Source organism: Nicotiana tomentosiformis, chromosome 8, assembly GCF_000390325.3.
Source record: "Nicotiana tomentosiformis chromosome 8, ASM39032v3, whole genome shotgun sequence".
Classification (NCBI taxonomy): domain Eukaryota; kingdom Viridiplantae; phylum Streptophyta; class Magnoliopsida; order Solanales; family Solanaceae; genus Nicotiana; species Nicotiana tomentosiformis.
In genome coordinates, this window is record NC_090819.1 from 9,876,038 (window position 1) to 9,891,325 (window position 15,288).

Consider the following 15,288-nt stretch of genomic DNA (forward strand, 5'->3'; position numbering starts at 1 on the left):
TTTTCACCATAAATTAGTGTTTTGAGATTGAAATTTGGAAAAAAGTTTAGAAATCTCATAGAAACGAAAATTTGAGATTTCAATATCAATTCGGAGTCCGATTTGAGTGAAACTGGTATGGTTGGACTCGTAATTGAATGGGTTGTCGGATTTCATAACTTTTGCTGGATTCCAAGATGTGGGCCCCGCGGGCGAATTTTTAATTAATTTCGGGATTTTTATTAAAAATGTAGTATTTCCTTATAGAATATATTTCCTATAATTTTTAGTGATTGTATCGAATTATTTTGGCTAGATTCGAGCCAGACAGAGTTGGATAATCGTGAAAAAGGCAAAATTGTGGATTAAATTGGAGCAAGACGAGGTAAGTCTCTTGTCTAATATTGTGAGGGAGAAATTACCTCATTGGTGATTAAAATTAAATAATTATTGCTAATTGTGGGGGGGGGCTACGTACGCACGAGGTGACGAGAGTCCGTGCGTAGCTACTATTAATGCTAAAGTCCGGGTAGTTTAGGACTCAAAGCATGCCTTACTTGTGTAAATTGTATTCTTTGATTTATTTATATTAATTGATATCTATATGAATATATTGTGAATTGTTAGATAAAGATATTAAAGGATGAAAATCTCATAGGCTTGATTGTCTGTTTAAATCAATTAATTGTTAAAAGAAATTGTTCTCCTCCCAAATTCATCTTATAATAAATATACTCTCCTTCCGGAGGCACATAAGAAAATGTCCTCCTTTCTTGTGGAGCGGGCCGAACGCCTCGACAGGATAGATGCATTTATGGATCGCGCCGCACGTCCCTCGGCAGTGTACACGACACTCTGGATCGGGCCATACGTCCTCGGCAGAAATCGTGCTTAATAATAATAATTACACGATACTTTAATAATTTATTTCAGCTTGTGAAGCTAATTAATAAATTAGAAAATCCTTGGAATTTAATGAATTATTATTCTTGCTTGTTTAGGAATTAATTGTTACTACTGTAAATGAGATTTAATTGATAAATTGGAATTTATTTGAATTGAAGGAATTTAAATAATATATTGAGAATTGTTACATTTGAGGGAATTTGATTATTTCCGCTGATTAAATAAATTATTGTAAATTCTGTAAATCATGCTGATTTAAATATTCTAGTTTTATTTCAATTATTATTGACCTCTAGTGAGTGTCAAAGTCGGCCATCTCATCTCTACCACTTCGGGATTAGGCTTGATACTTTCTGGGTACACGTTGTTTACGTACTCATACTACACTTGCTGCACTTTTTGTGCAGGATCTGAGACAGGTACTAGGGGAGGACCTATCATCACATACCCACGTCATCCCGAGGCATAGTGGTGAGCTGCCTTTCTGAGCCGTTCTGCAGCTACCAGTGTCTCTTCTTATATTTATATTATGTCTATTTCATTTCAGACAGTATTTGGAGTTTTGTATAATCTACTAGATGCTCATGCACTTGTGACACCGGTCTTGGCACACACATTGGTAGAAATTGGTATTTTATTATTTTCTTAGAATAAAATTTTAACCAATGTACGATTGACTTATTAGTTGGCTTGCCTATATGTAGTGTTGGGCGCCATCACGACCTATAGGTGAAATTGGGTCATGACACCATGAATCCCAAATCACTCCAAAGTTTCCCTCAAGACGTGTAGTTATCCTAACCCGTAACCCATATGCTACCTTTGCCACTCTCCCACTTTGGTCAAACCCTCTCCTTTAAGCAACTACTCGACTTCTGTTTCTCACACTTGGCCTTTTAGGAACTTAACCACCACAATAAACCTCCTACATGTCCTTTCTCATTATTCGCTGCCAGTTGTTGCCTTAACTCAAAATCCGTCTATGTAGCTGTAATGACCCAACCAGTCATTTTAACTTTTAGAACCCCGTTCCCTAAAATAAAACTTCCTATATGTGCTTTTAATGATTTATGACTTGCGGGGATGGTTGGTTCGAGATTTGAAAGTGTTTGGGTTGAAATTGAAATACTTGGTTCCTTAAGTTAGCTTTAAAAGGCCAAGTTGGACTTCGGTCAACATTTTGAGAAAATGACCACGGAATCAGGATTTGACGGTTCCAATCGGTTCGTATGATGACTTCGGACTTGGACGTATGTTCAAATTGGGGTTTTGATAACCCGGGAGCATTTTGGCGCTTAATAGTAAAAGTCAACTATTTGAAGGTTTAAAATTCTTTAAATTTGGGTTGGAGTAGGTTTTTGAGTAATTGAAGTCCGTTTCGAATTTTGAGTTTGGGAATAGTTCCGTATAGTGATTTAAGACTTGCACGTAAAATTTCGTGTCATTCCGGGTAGTTTAAGTACGTTTCGGCGCATTGGAAGTAAATTGAAAAACTTGAAATTTCTAAGTTGAATCAATTTGGTTTGGGATATGACTCTTAGATTTAATGTTGTTTTACACGTTCCGAGAGTTCGAGCGAGTTCGTTTTATGATTTTAAACCTGTTGGTATGTTCGAGCGGGGCTCCGGGGGGCCCGAGTGTTAACTAGACGAGGCTCGAACCAATTTTTAAATTTGGAGGAAGAACTGAAGTTTTCTGCTTCTGGTACGATCGCACCTGCGCTTGGACAGTCGCAGGTGTGACCATCACATATGCGACGTTTGTGCGCAGAAGCGGAAGGAGGGAATGCCTGCCATCGCAGGTGCGGAACTTTGGCGCACCTGCGAACGCGCGGGTGCGGTGCGAGGCTAGGCGTGCAGATGCGAGGCTTGGTCAGGCGAGTGGAACTCACACCTGTGAGGCTTTTCTGCAGGTGCGAAGCCGCAGGTGCGTTCCCACCTCCGCAGGTGCAAAAGGCCTGTTTGGCAGAAAGCTTAAAAGAAAGGGAATCAACCATTTTTGCCCCTTTTTCCCTCTATTTTCGGGCGATTTCAAAGCTTTTGAGAGGGAAGTTCAACTAATAACTTGGAGGTAAGTTAATTCTACACACCTTGAGTTAAATGCATAGATTATGGGTAGATTATAACTAGTAAATCTTAGAAATCAAAGGTTTAGATGAAAATCCTTGATTTTTATAAAAACGAGATATTAACCACGAAAATGTTTATGGAATTGGATAGAAATTATATATTTGAGTTCTTGAGATTATGGATAACGTTTTCATCCAAATATTTTCAGAATCCGGGCACGTGGGCCCGGGGTGAGTTTTAGGACTTTTACTGTTTTGGTTAGGTTAATTTAATTAATAGCCTAAATTCGAATTATTGAACATATATTAATTATTTTGTATAATATTTGGATAGTTTCAGATTTTTCGGCATCGAATTGAGAAATTAACGCGATGTGGTAATCAGAAAGTGGACTTTGAGACAAGGTAAGTCTCTTGTCAAATCTTGTGAGGGGGAAATTACCCCATAGATAATTAAATTAATAATTATTGCTAATTGTGGGGGCTACGTACGCACGAGGTGACGAGAGCCCGTGAGTAGCTACTATTAATGCTAAAGTTCGGGTAGTTTAGGACTCAAAGCATGAATTACTTGTGCAAATTATATTCTTTGTTTAATTAATTAATTTATTTATATATATATATATATATATATATATATATATATATATTAAAAGATGAAAAACTCATATGTTTAATTTTCTATTTAAATTAATTAATTATTAAAAAAATTGTTCATCCTCCCGAATTTATCTTATAATAAATATACTCTCCTTCCGGAGGTACATAAGAAAATGTCCTTCTTTTTGTGGAGCGGGCCGAACGCCTCGGCAGGATAGATGCATCTATGGATTGCGCTGCACGCCCCTCGGCAGTGTACACGACACTCTGGAACGGGTCGTACGACTTCGGCAGTAATCGTGCCTGATAATAATAATAATCACATGAGACTTTGATTTTTTTATTGCAGCTTGTGGATTTAATTAATAGATTGGAATTTGTTGCATTTGAAGAAATTTAATTATTTCTGTTGGTTCAATAAAATTATTGTTAACACCGTGAAACATGTTGATTTAGATATTCTATTTTAATTTCATTATTATTATTGACCCTTAGTGAGTGTCAACGTCGGTCATCTCGTCTCTACCACTTCGAGATTAGGTTTGATACTTACTGGGTACACGTTGTTTACGTATTCATACTATACTTGCTGCACTTTTTGTGCATGACCTGAGGTAAGTACTAGTGGAGGACCTATCATCTTACACCCACGTTATCCAGAGGCATAGTGGTGAGCTGCATTTCTGAGCCGTTCTGCAACTACCAATATCACTTCTTGCATTTACATTCTGTCTATTTTATTTCAGACAGTATTTGGAGTTTTGTATAATCTACTAGATACTCATACACTTGTGACACCAGGTCTTAGCACACACATTGGTAGAATTTGGAATTGTATTATTTTCTTGGATTTAAGTTAATCGTTATCTTTTCTAATTTCTTGAATATTGATAGTAAAATAATAAAATTACTTAGAAAATTATTCTGAAAATAATTGATATATGTTTAATTTATTTGTTGGCTTGCCTAGCTGTAGTGTTGGGCGCCATCACGACCTATATGTGAAATTGAGTTGTGACAATAACACTTGAACCAATAGGTAGTTACCAGTTTTAAACCTCTCTGAAGATCATCCTTCTCGAGCCATCAACACTAGGGACACCGATTCGATCCTAAACCACTGCACACCGTGATTTCTGACAACTGCTTCCCCGACACCAATTCCTAACACCCTGCCGTGAAGGCGAGTTAAAGAAAACCATGACACCGGCGAACCTTAACGCATTTAACAAGGTGATGACACCACATCACAATTGAAAACTCTACCACGCTCGAAAATATCAAGCCTCATTACTCCATCAACCCCAAACCTGAACATTCATAGTACGATTACCTTTACTTTGCTGGGATTAAACGCCGAACCTCTACATCATGTACTGAGAATAACCTTCTTTCAAGTCATTCACTGCGTCAACACATAAACGAGCACCCCGCCATAACATCAATTCCGCGAGATAATAACTCATGAACATCTTAGCAACCAGTGCATAGTCCCAAAACCATCCGAAATATAGCTACTGAGCTGAAATGACAGAACATCGTGCTGCAAGACAACGATAATAGCCCAATCAATTACGCAGGGAGAAACATCCTGCACCACATCTATAGTACCATTACAATTCCTCAATTCTCGATCTACAACAAGCGTTCCACGTCGCACAAGATTGAATAGGAAAGAAACAAAGGCATAAGCCTCATAGGAATTAAATCGCACGATGAGGAATCAAGAAGGAAAGTGCTCCTAACAGCCTTGTAGCCTCTCGAAGATTTGTACATATATCTCTGTACTGATCCGCAAGACTCTACTAGACTTACTCATGACCCGTGAGACCTAAGCGAATCTAGTACTCTGATACCATGTTGTCACGACCCAAAATCCATTAAGGTCTTGATGGCGCCGGACACTACTGTAAGGCAAGCCAACAATAAATACTAAATTTGGTTCTCATTTTTAATATTTTTGAAATCATATCTTCCTTCAAATTAAATAGTAAAGGATGAAATTTTCAGAGTAAATAATAATATTTTTATCAATTTCAATACTGAGCAACCCATAATCATCCCAAAACTCGGTGTCACAAGTGCATGAGCATTTACTAGAAATAATAAATAAAATACAACAACTGTACGGAATACAAATTAGACAGGGAAAAATATAAATAACTCTGAAGTAGACTCTACTAGCTGCGAATCGTAATATAGAATGTAACTCACCTAAGTCTCCGCATTAACCACACCTCTGCGCTCACAAGGCCGCTAGACAAAAATGTGCAGCAAGTATAGCATGAGTACGTAAACAACATGTACCCAGTAAGTATCAAGCCTAATCTCGAAGAGGTAGAGACGAAATGGTCGACTTCGACACTCACTAAGGGTCAATAATAATAAATAACATAAAAATAGAATTATTTAAATCAACATGATTCACAGAGTTAACAATAATTTTATTTAACCAACAGAAATAATTAAATTTCTTCAAATTCAACAATTCCCAATCTATTATTTAAATTCACAACCTGCAATTAAAATAGCAAAGTATTGTGTAATTATTATTATTATTAGACACGATTTCTACCGAGGTCATACGGCCCGATCCAGAGTGTCGTGTACACCGCCGAGGGATGTGCGCGATCCATAGATGCATCTATACTGTCGAGGCGTTCGACTCGCTCCACAAGAAAGGGGGTCATTTTCTTATGTACCTCCGGAATGAGAATATATTTATTATAAGATTAATTCGAGAGGATGAACAATTTCTTTTAACAATTAATTAATTTAAGCATACAATTAAGTATATAAGATTTCCATCTTTTACTATCTTTCCCTAACAATTCACATTATATTTCTAATAATTTAATTAAATGAAGGATAAAATTAACGCACATAATTCATTCTTTGAGTCCTAAACTACCCGGACTTTAGCATAGATAGTAGCTACGTACGGACTCTCGTCACCTCGTGCGTACGTAGCCCCCACAATTAGCAATAATTATTAATTTAATCACCTATGGGGTAATTTCTCCCTCACAAGATTAGACAAGAGACTTACCTTGTCTCAAAGTCCACTTTCCGATCACCCCTCCGCCTTAAATTCTTAATTTGATGCCGAAAAATCCGAAACTATCCAAATGATATACAAAATAATTAATACATGATCAATAATTCGAATTTAGGCTATTAAATTAATTACCCAACCCAAAATTGTAAAATCCCTAAAATTCACCCCGGGCCCACATGCCCGGATTTCGGAAATTTTCGAAATTTTTCGGAGGGAATCGTTACCTATTATCTCAAGAACTCAAATATACCTATTCCATCCAAGCCCATAGAAATTTTCGTGGTTAAAATCCAAAATACCAATTTCTAGTTTTTTTCTTCAAAATTCCATATTTCTACAAATTTTCATATATAAATCCATATATAATCCTAGTATTAAACTTGCAATAGGTGTGAATCACTTACCTTGACATAGATGATAAAGATAGAGCTCCAAAATCGCTCGAAGATCGGTTCCCATGGCGGAAATGAAGTGAAAATGGCCAAAATCCCGTTTAAAACAACTCACTGCCTAGCACTGCTCTTCTTCGCGTTCGCGACTAACGCCTCGCATTCGCGACTAATGCCTCGCATTCGCGACTAACGCCTCGCATTCGCGAAAGCCAAATGACTCTACCCTCCTAATTCCTCTTCACGTTCGCGACCGATACTTCGCGTTCATGAAGCCTCTGACCCCCCTTCGCGTGCGCATTCAAACTCGCGTTCGCGAAGGCCAAAATGCCACTGCCCAAAATCTCCTTCGCGTTCGCGACCCACCGATCGCGTTCGCGAAGGCCAGCTACCCTGACCCTTCGCGTTCACGTTCCCTTCTACGCGTTCGCGTAGGCCAATTGGCCTCAGGGTTCCTAGATCCCCTTTCTTCTTCGCGTTCGCGACCCCTGTGTTCCGTTCGCGATGAGTAATTTCCTCCACCCCACAAATCCTTATTCGCGAACATGATCTTCTCCCCGCGTTCGCGATGAAGGACACCAAAACCAGCATAAGCAGTAGAAAAACATGGGAAAAATGACCCGTAACCAACCCGAAACACACCCGAGGCCCCCGAGACCCCGTCCAATCATTCCAACCTGTCCCAAAACACGACACGAACTTGCTCGAGATCTCAAATTGCATCAAACAACATCGAAACCACAGATTGCGCATCGATTCACGCCTAGTAAACTATTGAACTTCTAACTTCCACATCCGATGTCGAAACCTATCAAATCCAGTCCGATTGACCTCAGCTTTTGCACAAAGTCATAATTGACATTACAGACCTACTCCAACTTCCAGAATCAAAATCCGACCCCGATATCAAAAAGTTCACTCCCCGGTCAAACTTCCAAACTTAAATTCCTATTTTAGCCATTTCAAGCCTAATTTAACTACGGACTTTCAAATAAGATTCTGAACACGCTCCTCAGACCAAAATCACAATACGGAGCTATTCCCAGGCTCGAAATTTCAAACGGACCTCGATTACTCCAATACTTATTCCAAACCAAATTTAAAGAATATTAAACCTTCAAATAGTTGATTTTTACTATTAATCGCCAAAATGCTCCCGGATTGTAAAAACCCCGATTCGAACATACGCCCAAGTCCAAAATCATCATACGAACCTATTGGAACCGTCACATCCCGATTCAGGAGTCATTTTCTCAAAATATTGACCGAAGTCAAACTTGTCCTTTTAAAACCAAACTAAGGAACCAATTGTTCCGATTTCAACCCGATTACTTCCAAATTTCAAACCAACCATCCCTGCAAGTCTTAAATATTAAAAGCACATACGGGGAGTCTTATTTAGGGGAACATGGTTCTAATAGTCAAAACGACCGGTTGGGTCATTATAATTAACTTGTATTTTTCCATGTAAGTGTGTCAGAGAAACTGAGTTGTGACTCATGTTAGAAATCATGCTTAGGCAAATGTTGGTATTATTGGGACCCACTGAGGTCAGTTATGCTGTCAAAGTATATGTTTAAATTGTAATTTCGTACTCAGTCATATACATTCATTGCATATCATATCTCAGTCTTTGTTGTTATTTATTGGCACATTATATCATCATTTTGGGCTAGTTTCATGAGACTATGAGCTCGAGAGACTGGAGATATTGATGGCCGAGTGAGGCCGGGGGCCTGATTTTTGATATATTGATACTATATCACGTGAGTTGTCCGTGTAGCACGTGCGTTGTCTGTGCGGATCCAGATATTGATATTATAGCATGTGAGTTGTCCATGCGGATCCAGATATTTATACTATAGCACGTGCGTTGTCCGTGCAGTTGATAACGCTTGGGCTGAAGGAGCCCTTCCGGAGTCTTATACACACCCTCAGTGAGTGCAGGTACCTACTGAGTGCGAGTGCCGATCGATTGGGAGGATTGCGTAACTGTGAGGACTGAGTGACTGTGAGGACTGTGTGAATTGATACTCTGAGAGTATGCATATGATTTTATTATTGAGTTGCATCGCATTGACATGCACACTTGACATACATGCATAGAGATGCATTTTTCCTCATGATGTACGATGTGAGCACCTAATATTTGACCCACATGGGAAATTACTCCTAAAAATAGTCAAAAAATAATTTTATTGGTTTTTATAGAATTTTAAGAGTTTTTATTTTATTTGTTTTGCATTTTTCGCATTGTTCATGCATATTTAGAAATGTGTTTTTTTTAAATCGTAAAAAATCATCAACAATATTTTATCTTTGAGTGTGTTAATTGCATTTAGGAATTAATCATAGGTTACAAGCATGGTTAAAACAAAAATCACAGAACAATATATGTAATCTTTCTTTTTCTTCTTAGGTTCAACTAATTAGTTAAATTGGGAATACACAAATTAATTAGTATAAGTAGATAATTCAGGAAAAGGGTCGATTTGCAAAAAATAAGAAAGTTGGGGTGCAAAAGGGAATGAATTAAAGTTATAACTGCTGCCTAAAATTAAGGGATAGATTCTTTGCATTTTTGAGAGATACACACTGACATCCCTAAAAAATAGGGAATGCTGAGAATTCAAGGAGATTGTCTCACTCATTTTTCGGTTTTCAAAGCTTGAGTAAGCTGTGATTTTGCCGTGATAAGTTGTTGAGCTCCAAATTTCCACTTCTTGGCTTTTATCTGGCCATTTTGCGCTGCTTTTCCTCCTGTTATAGGTAAAACACAAACTCCCTGTACCTAATCCTGTGATGAATGATAAGAAATTTTCAATTTCAATTAATCTCTACTGATTCATGCAATTCTAAATTGTGACACCACAATATGCTTTAAATGCTCTATTTGTGCCCAGAACTGTATTTTTTCCAAATTAGCTAAAATTGTTTTAACAATAGCATGAGAGGAAATCATGTATGTGTTCAACCTTCTTACATATCTTAGATGTATTTGTATGATTCATGCCTAATCTTAAGCTTTTAATTAGTTCTTTAGCCTTTATCCCGTTTTGGAACGTTGTTAGACCGGAAATATACAAGGGAAACAGGAAAAAGTTATTATTATTTTTTGAATAAACTGAAGTACACAATGATGTGTAGTGTTAATGAATAGCTAAATATCATCTGTGCAAGCGGGTGCAAATGTTAGTTTAATTTTGATTTGTATTTTTATGGATGATTAATTTTGTAATAGGTAGATACAAATTTGTTGTTTATCAATATGATTGATTTGGGAAGGTCTCGTAAAGAAGAGTCTGATGTGTCGTGAATCATATTTGGGCCTATCTTTGGGGGCTTGTCTCTTAGTTACACGCTAGCTCTATATAGTAGTATTAGAAAATTAAACAACTCTTAAACATTAGTAGTTTGCTTCAGGCGGGTTTAAATAAATCGTCGTGATTATGGGTACGATTCCCGTGGCATAGTTACGATACATAAACCCTAATTCGAGTGCGCGTTTCACGCGACTTGATCACAACTTCAAATAATAATAATAAACATGTTGTAAATCGCGGGTGTGCTTCACGCGGCGCGGTTTGCAATGTGTACCAAAACGACAAGTGTACGACATCATAACCTGTTCAAGAAATAACTCCATAAATACTAAAAACGGTTAAATATTAATTAAAAGTGGTTAAAAGGAAAAAATGCATAATAGATTTTTCAATATGTAATAAATCAAATAATTAGACCAATTATTAATAGTTGAGCGACCATGCTAAAACCACGGAATTTGGGAGTGTCTTACACCTTCTCCCGGGTTAACAGAATTCCTTACCCGGTCTTCTGGTTTCGCAGACTTAAAATAGAGTCAAATTTCTTCGATTTTGGATTTAAAAATAAATCGGTGACTTGGGACACCATAAATTATTCCAAGTGGCGACTCTTATCAATTAAATAATCTCATTTCGAATAATGTCACTTAAATTGGAAAAACTCCATATCCCCTCGGAAAAAAAGAGGTGTGACAGCTCTGGCGACTCTGTTGGGGATCGAGCCCAGAATCTCTGGTTCAGGGTTCAGAATTCGATCTTAGAATAACTGTTATACTTGGTTTTCTTGTGATTGTCTGATATTACATGTTTGGGTCTAATGTGCTAAATACCGCTTTTTATCGCTTTGATATTGTTTGAATTGTATATAAAACTGTTACGAAACCCTTCTTCTCTCTGAGTCTTCTAAATCTTCTAGGAAGTGCACGCTGGCGTGACTTCTTTTCTGTTAGTGTCATACCCTAATTTAGAACGAGGATCAGATCAGTTACAAAGCCGGATGATCTTTTAGTTACCGGTACGTTGCCCCCCCGGCACGAGTTGTCCGCTCGGGTAAGCCAGGTCTAGAACAATACACCCAGATTATAAACTTAGAATGACATAGCCTCATGCCGGATCTTTAGTAGGTACGTTTGTTTGCATCACGTGTATTTGACTTTGGGGACTCAACACAAGGGTTAGGTCCGTCTAGGACAGGTGTACCCAATTTAAAAGACCATCCTGATGTATTTTACGTACTACTTGTGCATTTATTTGTTTCGGCTTGCATGTTGATCGACTTCTAGAATAGGGAAAGAAAATCAAGAAAAATTAAGAGTGAGGTAGCAGAAAGAAAATTGACCCGGTTACTAAAAATCCTGGTACTTGAAAAAATAAAAGAAAAAAAAATCTCCTGAAACTCTACCAAAATTTTGAAAAAAGAAAAGAAGAAGAAATAGGAAAGTCATTTCAAAATGAGTCCAAATTTTCAAAAATAAAAAATGACATTTTCCTCCGGTCCTGAAAAACTGACCGAACTACGCGAGTCTGATTCTCACCGGATGTGAGATACGTAGGCAAACCTCATCGGTTCCGGCCCCAATTTTCAAAAAATTCAAAAATATTTTCCCTTTCCTTAATTCTCTCTTTAGAATTCTTTCTTTAGAAAATGTAAAAAAAAAAAAACCAAATCCAAAAATATTTTCCTTCTTTTCCGTAATCTTTCATTTGATAAAAAAAAAATCAATTCAAAATCCAAAATATTTTCTTCTTTCTTTAGAATTCCTTCTTTTTAAAAAAACAAATTTCAAAATTCCATAAAAAGAAAAAACTCCAAAAAAACAACAACATTTAAAAGTCTTTATAAAAAAAGAAAAAAAGAAAAATGGGTCAGTCTATTCTCGATATTCCCGAACTACGCAAGATCTGATTCATGCGACGTTATGATACGTAGGTAATTCCCATCGGATCCGATCATTGCCATCAAATAAACTGAGTGAAAAAAAAAAAAAGAAAGAAAGGAGTGACAAAAATAACAAAGAAAAACAAAGAGCGAAAAAAAAAGAATGAACAATTCAAAAAGAGAACTCTGTGTCCAATTTGACAAAAAAAATCGCGAAAAGTTTCTGTGAATATGCTGTCAAATGGAGCGAGCAAGCCGCCAGGGTAAAGCCTCAAATGGACGAAGCAAAAATGGTTACGGTCTTCCTAGAGGCCCAAGAGGCGGACTTCTTCCAGAACATTATGTCAGCTATGGGTAATCTGTTCACCGAGGCTATCAAAATTGGGGAGATGATCGAAAATGGTTTAAAAACGAGCTGAATCTTAAGTCATGCTGCCTTTGAGGCCACATCACAAGCCGTTATGAATGGTTCGGGGGTTTTGATGAACAAAAACGGGAGAGAAGAGGGAGCCATGATGGCTTCAAGCTCGAGGGGCCCCACATGTCATTCAACCAATCATATATGTTTCCTAAGGTCTCATAACACTATTATCCCCATCAAGATGTTGCTTATGCCGTGATACCGCCTCCCTATGCGGTGATGAATGCGCAACCTTACACGCGGCCATAACATTATACACAAAATCGAGCTCCACCTCCCAGAAAGGCCCGTCCCTACCCAAGCTCCATATAATCCTCAACCAAATGTTCCCCAACAAAATGTTGACTAAAGTCAACTCAGTTGAGTTTTAAAGCTCTATTTCACCTTTTAATCTATTTTTCACATAAAACCTTTCCGGAAAATTATACGGACTGCGCACACAAGTCGAGGAATGATAAATAGTGCTTTTCGAGGTCTTAGAACACATAATTAATTATTAAATTTAAAGATAACATTTTGGGTCATCACAACTGCCTTTCTGAGCGTGTGGGCGTGCACGTTATCTAGAGGCATAGTGCAAGGTGACGGGCGTGTGGGCGTGCACCGTAGAAATTGAGACTCAATTGATTCAGTCGAGTTGTATAGTCAATTAACTTGTATTTTTCCATTTATTTTTATGTGTTAGAGAAACTGAGTTGTGGCTCATGTTAGAAATCATGCTTAGGCAAATGTTCGTATTATTGGGACCCACTGAGGTCAGTTATGCTGTCGAAGTATATGTTTAAATTGTAATTTCGTACTCAGTCATATACATTCATTGCATATCATATCTCAGTCTTTATTGTTATTTATTGACACATTATATCATCATTTTGGGCTAGTTTCATGACACTATGAGCCCGAGAGACTAAAGAGATTGATGGCTGAATAAGGCAGGGGGGCTGATTTTTGATATATTGATACTATATCACGTGAGTTGTTCGTGTAGCATGTGCGTTATCCGTGCAGATCCGGATATTGATATTATAGCACGTGAGTTGTTCGTGCGGATCCAGATATTTATACTATAGAACGTGAGTTGTCCGTGCAGTTTATAGTATTTGGGATGAAGGAGCCCTTCCGGAGTATGTACACATCCCCAGTGAGCGCAGGTACCTACTGAGTGCGAGTGTCGAGTACCGAGAGATTGGGAAGATTGAGTAACTGTGAGGACTGAGTGACTGTGAGGACTGGGTGAATTGATACTCTGAGAGTATGCGTATGGTTTTATTATTGAGTTGCATCGCATTGACATACACACTTGATATACAAGCATAGAGATGCATTTTTCCTCATGATGTATGATATTGCATCATTCATGACTTCACATGCTCATTGACATGTAGGCATAGAGATGTATTTTCCTCATGACATTTGAAATTGAAATATCCTATCTGTTGTTGAAATTATTTTGGGAAAAATCACAGTTTTACAAAACGTACTCATATTTTGGTGATTTCAGTAAAAGATTTGGGTTTTTACTGATATACTTGAAAAGCATGCCTATTTTTCTGGTACTGTGAACGACCTGAGCATTTTATCTCTGAGCTACTTCTTTTATTACTTCTATTATATTATTATGAACTGTTGTTGGCTATTGGTGTTGGACCCTGACCTTTGTTCCAGCTCGTCACTACTTTCAACCTAAGGTTAGGTTTGTTACTGATTGAGTACATGAGGTCGGTTGTACTCATACTACACTTCTGCACTTTGCGTCCAGATATTGGATGCTGATATTGCTGTGATCGACGTGAGCTGGATTTGAAGATGTACCTGTGTTACGGTCATACCTGTCTCTTGTTCATCGTAGCCTTAGATTTATAAAAATTTGTTTATGTATGTTTCGAACAGATGATGTATTTATTTCATACCAACTTTATAAATTCTAATCTTAGAAGCTTATGATTTGTACTACCAATCCTTGCGGAGTGTATTAGAGTGAGTTAAATATTAATTAAATTGGATAGTTGTTAATTGGCTTACCTGACGTGTTAGGTTAAGTGCCATCACGACTAGGTGGATTTTGGGTTGTGACATATATTTTTTTTCTTTTCATACTCTCCCATATTCTACGGTCGAAACCAAATTCCCAATCGCCTCTCTTTTATTCTTTCAAGAAAATCACTCCAACCATAATTTTCTCTTTATTCTATTGCAAAATCTGCTCTAATAGAATGTAAAGATTGAGTCTTCGTCGTCAATACAAAGTCTATTTAAGTTGGTATTTGCCATTTCATAACCCTAATATCTCATAGATAAAAATTGGGGAAGAAATTTCAAACCCTGAAATAAAAATAAAAATTCGAATTGACTAAAGATTAGTAATTTATAGTGTATAGATTTGAACTAACGTCTTTAATTTCAATATCGCCGGTAGAAGCTCTTCAACAATGGCAGATACTTTATGTTTGGGAGGAATGATAAAAGAATGAACTCAAATAAAGAAGTTGGAGTTTTACTTTTGGGATCCTTTCTTATGGCTTATTTTGCATAACACGTGGCGATTATAGAGCAGACGAGCCTTTTAAATTTAGTCCTTACGCACTTGGAAGAGGTGTAGTCACACTCGAGTATAATTAAGCGTATAACAGTATAAGGTTAAAGAAATTTTTTTTGGGGGGGGGGG

General features: G+C 37.4%; 1 long non-coding RNA gene across 1 annotated transcript; it reads left to right on the forward strand.

Annotated features, from left to right (window-relative positions):
* The first annotated feature begins 9,603 nt into the window (after positions 1-9,603).
* Positions 9,604-14,617, forward strand: LOC138896763 (uncharacterized). The gene is made up of 2 exons (XR_011410187.1): positions 9,604-9,769; positions 14,383-14,617. It is a non-coding gene; the product is annotated as an uncharacterized lncRNA (long non-coding RNA).
* The last annotated feature ends 671 nt before the right edge of the window (positions 14,618-15,288 follow it).